General features: G+C 47.4%; 1 protein-coding gene across 3 annotated transcripts in view; it reads left to right on the top strand.

The window, feature by feature from the left end:
* The first annotated feature begins 803 nt into the window (after positions 1-803).
* eva1ba (eva-1 homolog Ba (C. elegans)) overlaps positions 804-10194 on the top strand; it is a 98896-nt gene continuing 89505 nt past the window's right edge. The window contains exon 1 of one of the 3 annotated variants that reach the window (XM_085962388.1): positions 804-1072. The gene's annotated coding sequence lies outside the window, so the exon portion shown is untranslated. Of the gene's footprint in view, positions 1157-10194 lie in introns of all 3 variants that reach the window. The other 2 variants (XM_085962390.1, XM_085962389.1) reach the window with 2 other exon arrangements.

Here is a 10194-nt window from a genome sequence, read left to right as displayed (position 1 = left end):
AGTTGTTCTTATTGCTGTTTGTAGGAGCTTGCTGTGCGCAAGTTGGCTGCCGTGTTTCCTACATTACAACAGTGACTGTACTTCATTGGCTGTAAAGCGCTTTGGGACATCCTGAGGTTGTAAAAGGCGCTATATAAATGCAAGTCTTTTTTCTTATGGTTTGATTCTTGCGATCAGAATTCAGCCTTGACATCACTCTTAGACTGGCCGGCCCCACCAACATATGATTATATCCCCGGTATAGTGCATCACATGACCGGGCCTGCAGAATCAGCAGATTATTGTTTAGAGTACAGAACGGAACGGTCCCTGTGCGGTATAGACACTGTAATACTGTTTGAACTTGTAACACCTCTAAAGAGGGAATAACTTCATGAACAAGTGTGTACTCTTTACTTAGAAACACATTTGGACGTAAATTACATAATTGGATCATCACTAGCACTTGATGTTTTCATGATGTATCACTCCTACTCTCATTCCTTTCCTAAAAGTGTTTGGAAAACCTTTCCTAAATCAGGATGAGCTGGTCCCTTTAACTAGAACTTGGAGTGGGTTGACTTGCGTAACTTGGCGGAGTATTTTTGCAATGATTCTTTGAGTCAAGTTATTGAAGTCAGTCCTTTACAATAGCGTTCCCTTCCCCCATTTACACAAACTGGTACAACCTGGCCAGGCCTGCGTTCTGTCGATAAGGATTCCGCTGTGTTATTTTCTCATATTGAAAACACAGGGCAGTGAACTTGTGATGTGGAACCCGATGCTGTGACTTCGATTAATCATTTACTAGAAATTCTCGGGTGGATAGGATGCTGACGACGTTGTCAAAGCCTTAGACTGCAGGCTCAGCCAAATGTTGACTGCTCTCGGTGAGGCCAGGGTCCCGGCTGGTACCCTGAGCGAGGCAACAGCTGGTACTCCTTGCGGCTCCTGAAGGGGAGGGGGGGGCCACTGAGAAGCCTCAGGTGCAATCGTTAAAACTGTCAGTGTTCAGGGCCGGCTGCCTCGCAAAGCTGAGAATCCAGTGCAAGTTCCTGCAAGACACAACGTGAAGGGAGCAAGAAACACTCAGGTGAGCACTTCAGGCAAGGGAAGGGAAGAGAAGACAGGACAGTGCCAGAGTGCGATTGATTCACTGACTGAACGGCTGGGCCAGGTAATTACATTTGACAGAAATAACAACAGAATTTTTCATTTCCTGTGCTTTTTCAGTCTTGACAAAGGGTTTTTACCTGAAACGTTGACTCTATTTTCTCTCCACGGATGTTGCCTGGCCTGCTGAGTTTTTCCAGCATTTTCTGTTGTTATTTCGGATTTCCAGCATCTGCAGCATTTTGCTGTCGTACATTTGACAGAAGGTTGTTTCCTTTGGCTGGAGTGTCTAGAACTCGGGGTCATAGTCTCAGGGTAAGGGGTCGGCCATTTAAGACCGAGATGAGGAGGAATTTCTTCACTCAGAGGGTTGTGAATCTTTGGAATTCTCTGCTCCAGGGGGCTGTGAATGCTGAGTCTTTGAGTATATTCAAGACTGAGATCGATAGGTTTTTGGACTCTAGGGGAAATCAAGGAATATGGGGATAGTGCAGGAAAGTGGAGTTGAGGTTGAAGATCAGCCATGATCTTATTGAATGGCGGAGCAGGCTCGAGGGGCCGTATGACCTACTCTCTGCTCCTAATTCTTATGTTCTTAAAGGGAAAAGGAGAGGTGGGAGAGAGAGAGAGTAGAAGGGGGAGAGTGGAGAGAGGTAGTAAAGTGGGAAAGGACAGAGAGAGGGGAGAGTGAAAGTGGGGAGACAGGAGAGTGTGCTGGCAGTGAAGAGTCTGTGCGCTGGTTGGGAAACCTGTTAACTAGGTTTATAAAATAACCTCAGCGATAATAGATTCTGTGTTTCCAGCTGTATTAATGAGCTACAGGATGTGATTTTAGTTTCACGTTGCAATCCCAGTCAGCATTCTGTGCTTTTAACCCGTGGGAATGTTTAAAGCAAAATTCCTTTTGCTTTTTTTCCCCCAAAAATTGATTATAAAATATAAATAAAGGAAACGTTCTGTTCTCCTAATTGCTGTCAGCTGCAGGTTTGTCACTGCTGATGGCATGTGCTGTGGAGACGTATCCTGCGCGGTGAAGGAAGTTGAGCTGTTTGTGTTTTTATTTATCGGGATCAGACCGACAGCAGTTCCCTTTGCTGCCTGTTTTCTTTCCTACTCTGAATGTGCCGCTTCTCGCCGGGCATGGGGTTCAGAGTGGCGCCCAACCCTCGGCTACTTTGCCCAAGTTGACATTCTTTGGATGTGAGACCGAGCAGGCTGTTCGACTGTGGAAGCATCGCGGCTTCTCCTCAGCTGACCTCCACGCCGTCTGGCGGGGCGGCCACCAGGAGCTGGAGCCCTGCCCTATTTTGTTCCCTTCCCTGGCACGGTGGGCACTGAGGCTAATTGCAGCGGTGGCCTGACTAGGAGCTGTTACCTCGGCAAAGGTCGGGGCAGGGGGGGATGGGGGTGCGGTCGAACCCTGTCCGATTGGCTCAGCACCACACCACACCGCACAGTGATCGGAGCAGTTGGGGAGGTGGGGGGGCTGCCAGGAGATGACTTAACAGCTTTTATTTGTTCTTCTGAGAATAACCACGTTCATTTAAAAAAAAAATTCAGGATGGAAATGTGAAAGAGCGATCCTTGTGTCAACTTGTTAGATTGTAATATTGAATCTGACTCACTAGCTCTATTTACCCTGGGTGGGGGTGGGGGGGGGGGGTGGCGATGATGTTTATTTTTTGCCGGCTGGCTTAAACATGGATAATGAAAGTGAGATGGATGCCCTCCTGGTTCCCATAGAGTTGGCCTTTTGTTCGTGAGATTCGTGTTGACGAACCCTGGGAATGTCAGCGGGTTTTCTGTCCTCGAACGTACAGATGTCAGTAAATTCCAGCCCTAACATGACCGAACATGGGTCAGAGGTCAGTCAGTTTAGTGACTCGGGGCTGAAATTTAACCCAAATTCTCCTTAGCTCCAGGAACAGGAGTTCATGAAATAATCCCTACAAACTCTCTTGTCCGTAGTGACAGCCAGCTTTGATTTTGGTTGTTGCGGCTGAGCGGATGCAGCATTCAAGTTCCCTCCCTCCTTACATAGAATCATGCAGTACAGAAGGAGGCCATTCGGCCCATTGTCCCTAAGCTGGCTCTTTGAAAGAGCTGTCCAATTAGTCCCACTCCCCCTGCTCTTTCGCTATAGCCCTGCAATTTCTTTCCTTTTGAAATATATATCCAGAGTTTATATGGTCCAGCATTTCCTGGAGAACCATAAATTTTGCAGCCTAACTGTCAATCTCGCCTCTGCTAACTCGCTCTAAAATGTCCTGGTTTGCAAAAAGAAGAAAGACTTGAATTTATATAGCACCTTTCATGACCTCAGGTCGTCTCAAAGCGCTTTACAGCCAATAAAGTACTAGCCAATAAAGTACTTTTGAAGTGTTGTAATGAAGGAAATGCAGCACCCAATTTGCGCACAGCAAGCTCTCACAAACAGCAATGTGATAATGACCAGATAACCTGTTTTAGTGATGTTGGGTGAGGGATAAACATTGGCCAGGATAAGAGGGAGAGGGCTGATGGGGCCTCGGTTTAACGTCTCATCCGAAATTAGAATATGCAGCAGCGAATCAGCAGCAGCCCGGCCAAGGGTTAAGGTTTATCAGCCTTCAGTACTTCAAGGTAAGGAATGCAGATGGGTCAATCAGATCCGCCATCGCTGAACGAAACTAAAGGAAACTCGGGGGGGGGGGGGGTCTTGCGCGTTGATTTGGAACCCTGGCGTTATCCCCCCAGTGCCGCTGCGCCTGAAATACTCGACTGCCAAAACCTTCCATAGCCGTGGGCAACGGCAGAAGGTGAGCAGAGTGAGAAACGGGCTACAACCTGATTTACTGCGAGTGTGGGAAAACATACCAACGTAAGTTACAGTTAGACAAATATGTCGATGTACGGGTAGGACCTGAACCAAGAGACTTGTGATTGTTATATTAAATCCGTGCACAGAGTGGACGTTTGATTTGAATGGAGAGTTCTGTGCTGATACTGGGGCCCTGACACTGCACGGTAATCATTAAGTAATCTTTCACACAGAAATCCCCTGTTTGCGCTTCCTTATATTTTACTTTCTCTGTATATAAGTGTTCAATTTTTTGTCTGATAATGCTCCTGTGAAGCGTCTTGAGACATTTTACTATGTTAAAGACACTGTATAAATCATAGAATGGTTACAGCACAGAAGGCCATTCGGCCCGTCGAGTCCGTGTCAACTCTTGGCTAGTCCCACTCCACTGCCCTTTCCTCGTAGCCCAGCAATTTCTTTTCCTTCAGATACTTATCCAACTCCCTTTTGAAAGATAAGATTGAGTCTGCCTGCACCACCCTTTCAGGCAGTGCATTCCAGATTTTAACCATTCGCTGTGTTTAAAAAAAATAATTCTTGCGTCTCCTTTGGTTCTTTTGCCAATCACCTTAAATCTGTGTCCTCTGGTTCTCGACCCTTCTGCCAATGGGAACAGTTTCTCTCTATCTACTCAGTCAAGACCCCTCATGATTTTGAACACCTCTATCAAATCTCCTCTCAATCTTCTCTGCTCTAAGGAGAACAACCCCAGCTTCTCCAGTCTATCAAAGTAACTGAAGTCCCTCATTCCTGGAATCATTCTTGTAAATCCTTTCCGCACCCTCTCTAAGGCCTTCACATCCTTGCTAAAGTGCGCTGCCCAGAATTGGACACAGTACTCCAGTTGGGGCTGAACCAGTGTTTTATAAAGGTTCATCATAACTTCCACACAAGTTGCTGTTGATACCTGATGCACCGATCTCTCAATCATCCTCCTGGTATAGCTACCACTGTATTCTGGACAACACAATGCTTCTATTGGGGAGGCAGGTTGATAAAGTTGCGTATGGTCGGTACGATATGGTACAGGCTTGACTGATGCTGCTTCCGTGACCTAAATCAAGTGGACGCTCTGTGGGAGATGGGTAGGCTCATCTCCCTGTTTAAAGTGAAGATCCTATGGCAATGAAGATCCCCAGGATGATTCTGTCCCGATCGTCAGCTCACTTGCAGGACCCAGGTTTAGAGAAGGGACAAAGTTGACGGTGTAGTCCAGCAAATGGCAAAAAAAAACCCACAATCAGCTCAGCTGCATTTTTCAAAACTCCCCCTGACCGAATCAAGAATCACATCACTTCAGTCATTTTCCCCTGATGTAAGTAAATTATTCCTTTCATTAATTTTTGTTATTGTCTTGTTAGTTGAGAGTTGCACCCATATGGAGTTTCCGTACACTCCCAACACTGGCCAGTTCCAAAGTCTTTAGGAATCAGAGGATGTGCGTGTCTGATTATTTTTAACACAAAATTAAACTGCTGATGGATCCTTCACGCTGCTGCCAGCTCGCCAAAGGTCCCACCAGCGTCGTTCTTTAACGGTCTAAGTGGCAGCGGTGGTCAAAGTAGCTTTCATTCAGGAAATTCGTGATCGTCATTGATTTTAAAGGGGTTGGAATTCAGATAAGCAACTTCTCACTGTGTTGGCGTAAAAGTCCCGGGAAATTATGGCGCGGCATAAGTAGCGGCGTACGTGAGTTATGCCTTGATTCCCTGGGACTTCAGTGTTGTAAAGTGGGCCCTACACCGTAGATGCGCAAGTCTCCAGGAAATTCTGGGCTGATATTTGTAAAAAGGGGTGGAATTGTGGGGGAAAATGCAAGCGGTTTTTCATTCATGTTGGGTATTTGTCTAATGATTCCTACCCTGTCGGAAAAAAGGCAATGAACCATAATGAAATGATGTAAGAAAAGCATTTATGTCTTTGTTAATACCTTGTTAAAGGCCAATTGGGAGAAACGGGAGCAATTTCGCACAGCTGAGAATACTGTTCCAAAAGTGAGTCTTTAACCCCAAGTCAGACCTGTCATTAGCTTAACAAATTGAAGATTCGTATCAGCTCAACAGTGACAGAAGCGAATACTAAAGAAGACCCTACGGTAGCCTACACTAGCTATTGGCGAGCTTTTCTCGGTGAGAATTGGAAGAGTTGCTTAGGAGCGAAACAGGCATAAGACACACATTAGGGACTACCCCCAGGCAGTAGGTCTATCGCAATAGATGCAGCTCTCTGAGCTACCTAGTAAGAGACTTAGCTCTGTAGAATAACTGTGTCTGAGCTGAGGCAATTGGCCAAGAAGACTTATACAGACAGTAACATATACTATGACAACAACTTTACACCGAGCCAAAGAAGGATGTCCTAAAGCGCTTTTCAGCCAATTAAGTACTTTTTGAAATAACAACTGAAAAAGCTGGAAAAACTCAGCAGGCCAGGCAACATCTGTGGAGAGAGAAACAGAGCTAAAGTTTCAGGTCGAAACCCTTCATCAGAACTGAGAAAAAAAAAGCAGGAAATGAAACAGATTAAAAAGCAAGTTTGGGGCTGGGAAATGGGGGAGGGGATGAAAGAACAAAAGGGAAGGTTTGTGAGAAGTAAAGAGACATTAAGAGATATTCAAGGGGAGACGAGATGGTAATAGGGCAGATTAAGAAACAGACAATGGCTCTAGATGAAGTGTGAAATGCGCTGGCAGAGTGAGAGACAGCTGCCATGTGGGAGAGAGAAAAAAGGAGAAAAGGCACAAACCAAAAGTGTGGATAAAAAATATAATAGGGGCCGAGGTTATGATCTGAAATTGTTGAACTCGATAGAGTCCGGAAGGCTGTAAAGTGCCTAAATGGAAGATGAGGTGCTGTTCCTCGAGCTTACGCTGAGCTTCCGTGGAACAATACAAGAGGCCGAGGACGGTGAGATCTGAGTGGGAATGGAGCGGTGAATTAAAATGACAGTCGACTGGAAGCTCGGGGTCACCCTTACAGACTGAACGGAGGTGTTCCGCAAAGCGGTCACCCAATCTGCGTTTGGTCTCCCCAATGTAGAGGAGACCACATCATGAGCAGTGAATACAGTATACTAGATTGCAAGAAGTACAAGTAAATCACTGTTTCACCTGGAAGGGGTGTTTGGGGCCCTGGACAGTGGGAAGGGGGGAGGTATAAGGGCATGTGTTGCATCTCCTGCGCTTGCGCAGGAAGGTGCCGGACGAAGGGGAAGGGGTGCTGGGGGTGATAGAGGCGTGGACTAGGGTGTCTCGGAGGGAGCGGTCCCTACGGAATGGTGAAAGGGGAGGTGAGGGGACGATGCGTTTGGTGGTGGAAATGGCGGAGGATGATGCGTTGAATGTGGAGGCTGGTGGGGTGAAAGGTGAGGACAAGGGGAACTCTATCGTGGTTCCGGGAGGGAGGGGCAGGGGTGAGGGCAGAAGTGCGGGAGATAGAACGGACCCGGTCGAGGGCCGTGTCAACCACGGTAGAGGGAATCCTCGGTTGAGGAAAAAGGAAGACATGTCGGAAGCATTGGTATGGAAGGTGCCATCGTCGGAGCAGATGCGGCAGAGATGGAGAAACTGGGAGAATGGAATAGAGTCCTTACAGGAGGCGGGGTGGGAGGAAGGGTAGTCCAGGTAGCTGTGGGAGTCAGTGGGCTTGTAGTGAATGTTGGTCAATAACCTAATCCCAGAGATGGAGACGGAGAAGTCGAGGAAGGGCAGGGAAGAGTCGGAGATGGACCATGTGAAGGTGAGGGAAGGGTGGAAATCCAGTGCTTCCGACATGTCTTCCTTTTTCCTGTTTTAGTGATGTGTTGATTGAGGGTTAAATATTGGCCATGACACCGGGGAGAACTCCCCTGCTCTTCGATATAGTGCCATGGGATCTTTTACGTCCACCTGAGAGGGCAGACGGGGCCTCGGTTTAACGTCTCATCCGAAAGGCGGCACCTCCGACAGTGCAGCACTCCCTCAGCACTGCACTGGGAGTGCCAGCCTAGATTTTTGTGCTCAAGCCGATGCCTCTACATTCTTCTGCACCACTGCTCCATAAATCCCTCCAGGTGTTTCTTGTCTTTCCTATACAATGTTCCAGTTGCAGTTGACAACTTTGGATATTCCCAAAGAAAGAAAGTTCTGAATCGTTTCCGTGGATACAGTAGAGCAAAACACTGCTAGTGGAAATACTGAGAGTCAAACAGAAGGTGGCTCCAAATAGGTTCAGTGTGCCAGTGATACCAAAACACAACATTTCTAACAAACTTTTTAAAAATTTGTTTATGGGATGTGGGCGTCGCTGGCAAGGCCAGCATTTATTGCCCATCCCTAATTGCCCTTGAGAAGGTGGTGATGAGCCGCCTTCTTGAACCGCTGCAGTCCGTGTGGTGAAGGTACTCCCACAGTGCTGTTAGGGAGGGAGTTCCAGGATTTTGACCCAGCGACGATGAAGGAACGGCGATATACTTCCAAGTCAGGATGGTGTGTGACTTGGAGGGGATCTTGCAGGTGGTGGTGTTCCCATGCGCCTGCTGCCCTTGTCCTTCTAGATGGTAGAGGTCACGGGTTTGGGAGGTGCTGCCGAAGAAGCCTTGGCGAGCTGCTGCAGTGCATCTTGTAGATGGTACACACTGCAGCCATGGTGCGCCGGTGGTGGAGGGAGTGAATGTTTACGGTGGTGGATGGGGTGCCAATCAAGCGGGCTGCTTTGCCCTGGATGATGTCGAACTTCTTGAGTGTTGTTGGAGCTGCACTCATCCAGGCAAGTGGAGAGTATTCCATCACATTCCTTACTTGTGCCTTGTAGATGTTAGATGCTCTGCAGTGTTCATGAGATTTTGGGATTGCAAGGTGAGGCTTTTGACAGTAAATTTGCAGCAGATCAAATCAGTAATTAACTCTGCTCCAGAGAACCCTGACAATTCCCTCTTCCCCCGATTGGTATCAGAGGGTGAATTTACACACCAGATTACATGCAGGTTCATATCTGTATGATAGTGCTATCTGTGCTGTGTAAACAGTCCCCTTGATAGGACATCACGGCAAGTCTTTGATCTTCAGTATGTCTCTAGGCAGTGACGGATAACACTTAGGTTTGATGTCTTTACTTAGATGCACTTGATCCATGCCTCTCCGGTGTGTGTTTTATATATTGAGGTGCATTCAACAGATAGCAGAGCCTAGATCTTCCAATTGGTATTATTTTAGTGTCGATGGTAACCCATGTAAAACCATCAGTATTAAAATAATACCGATTGGGCATCTAGGCCACAGAAACAGAGGGGGGAACTTTAACAACAACAACGTGTATTTATATAGCATCTTTAATGTAGTAAAACATCCCAAGACGCTGCACAGGAGTACTTTAATACAAAAAATTTGACACCAATCCACATAAGGAGAAATTAGGGCAGGTAACCAAAAGTTTGGTCAAAGAGGTAGGTTTTAAGGAGCGTCTTAAAGGAGGAAAGAGAGGTAGCGAGGCGGAGAGGTTTAGGCAGGGAATTCCAGAGCTTAGGGCCCTGGCAACAGAAGGCACGGTCACCAATGGTTGAGTGATTATAATCAGGGATGCTCAAGAGGGCATCAAACCCCCAAAAAAGGGTGGTTTGGGGTCGTGTGGGAGGTTAAAGAGTTAGAAAACTGAATCCCGCCTCCAACCCGTCCACTTCCAGTTTTAACGGAGGCGGGATGGGGGGCGGGCAGCCAATCCGCTCCCAGGAGATGGGTCGCCCATTTAAATACAATGAGGCTCCGTTTCAAATTTAACTCTGGCTGGGCGGGTTTTCCAGGCCTCGGGGGGAACCCACCAGCTAAATGGAGGCGAGGACTGCTGGATCCAGGTGGTAAGTGCCTTTATACTTAGCTCCTGGATCCAGCGTCCCTGCCTCACCTGCCCCCCCCACCCCCCTGCGATTGGACACCACCCCCCAACCCCAAGGCCTTTAATCTCCTCACCCAGGCCTCTGATCCCCCCACCCCACCAACGAGGCCTACTGAATTATTGAATCTGCTTCCACCACCCTTTCAGGCAGTGCATTCCAGATCACAACCACTCACTGCCTAAAAAACAAAATTCTCCTCATCTCCCTGTAACATTTGCATATTGAATTATCATTGGCCCGCAGGCATCTGTAAGGAATACCTATTATATTCACATGTGTTCACATGCTGAGTTGTCATTGGCCTGCAGGCATCTGTATGGACTACTATTGTTTAGAAGACCCAGGCTAGGGGTCCTAATGCCATGTTTTTCCCCCTGGAGCTGTATGAGTAA

The sequence above is a fragment of the Somniosus microcephalus genome, chromosome 20 (assembly GCF_052327205.1).
Source record: "Somniosus microcephalus isolate GS21.2 chromosome 20, FLI_Smic_1.0, whole genome shotgun sequence".
NCBI classification, from domain to species: Eukaryota; Metazoa; Chordata; class Chondrichthyes; order Squaliformes; family Somniosidae; genus Somniosus; species Somniosus microcephalus.
Note: the sequence above shows the minus strand (reverse complement) of the source record. Positions and strands in the feature narration are given on the sequence as shown.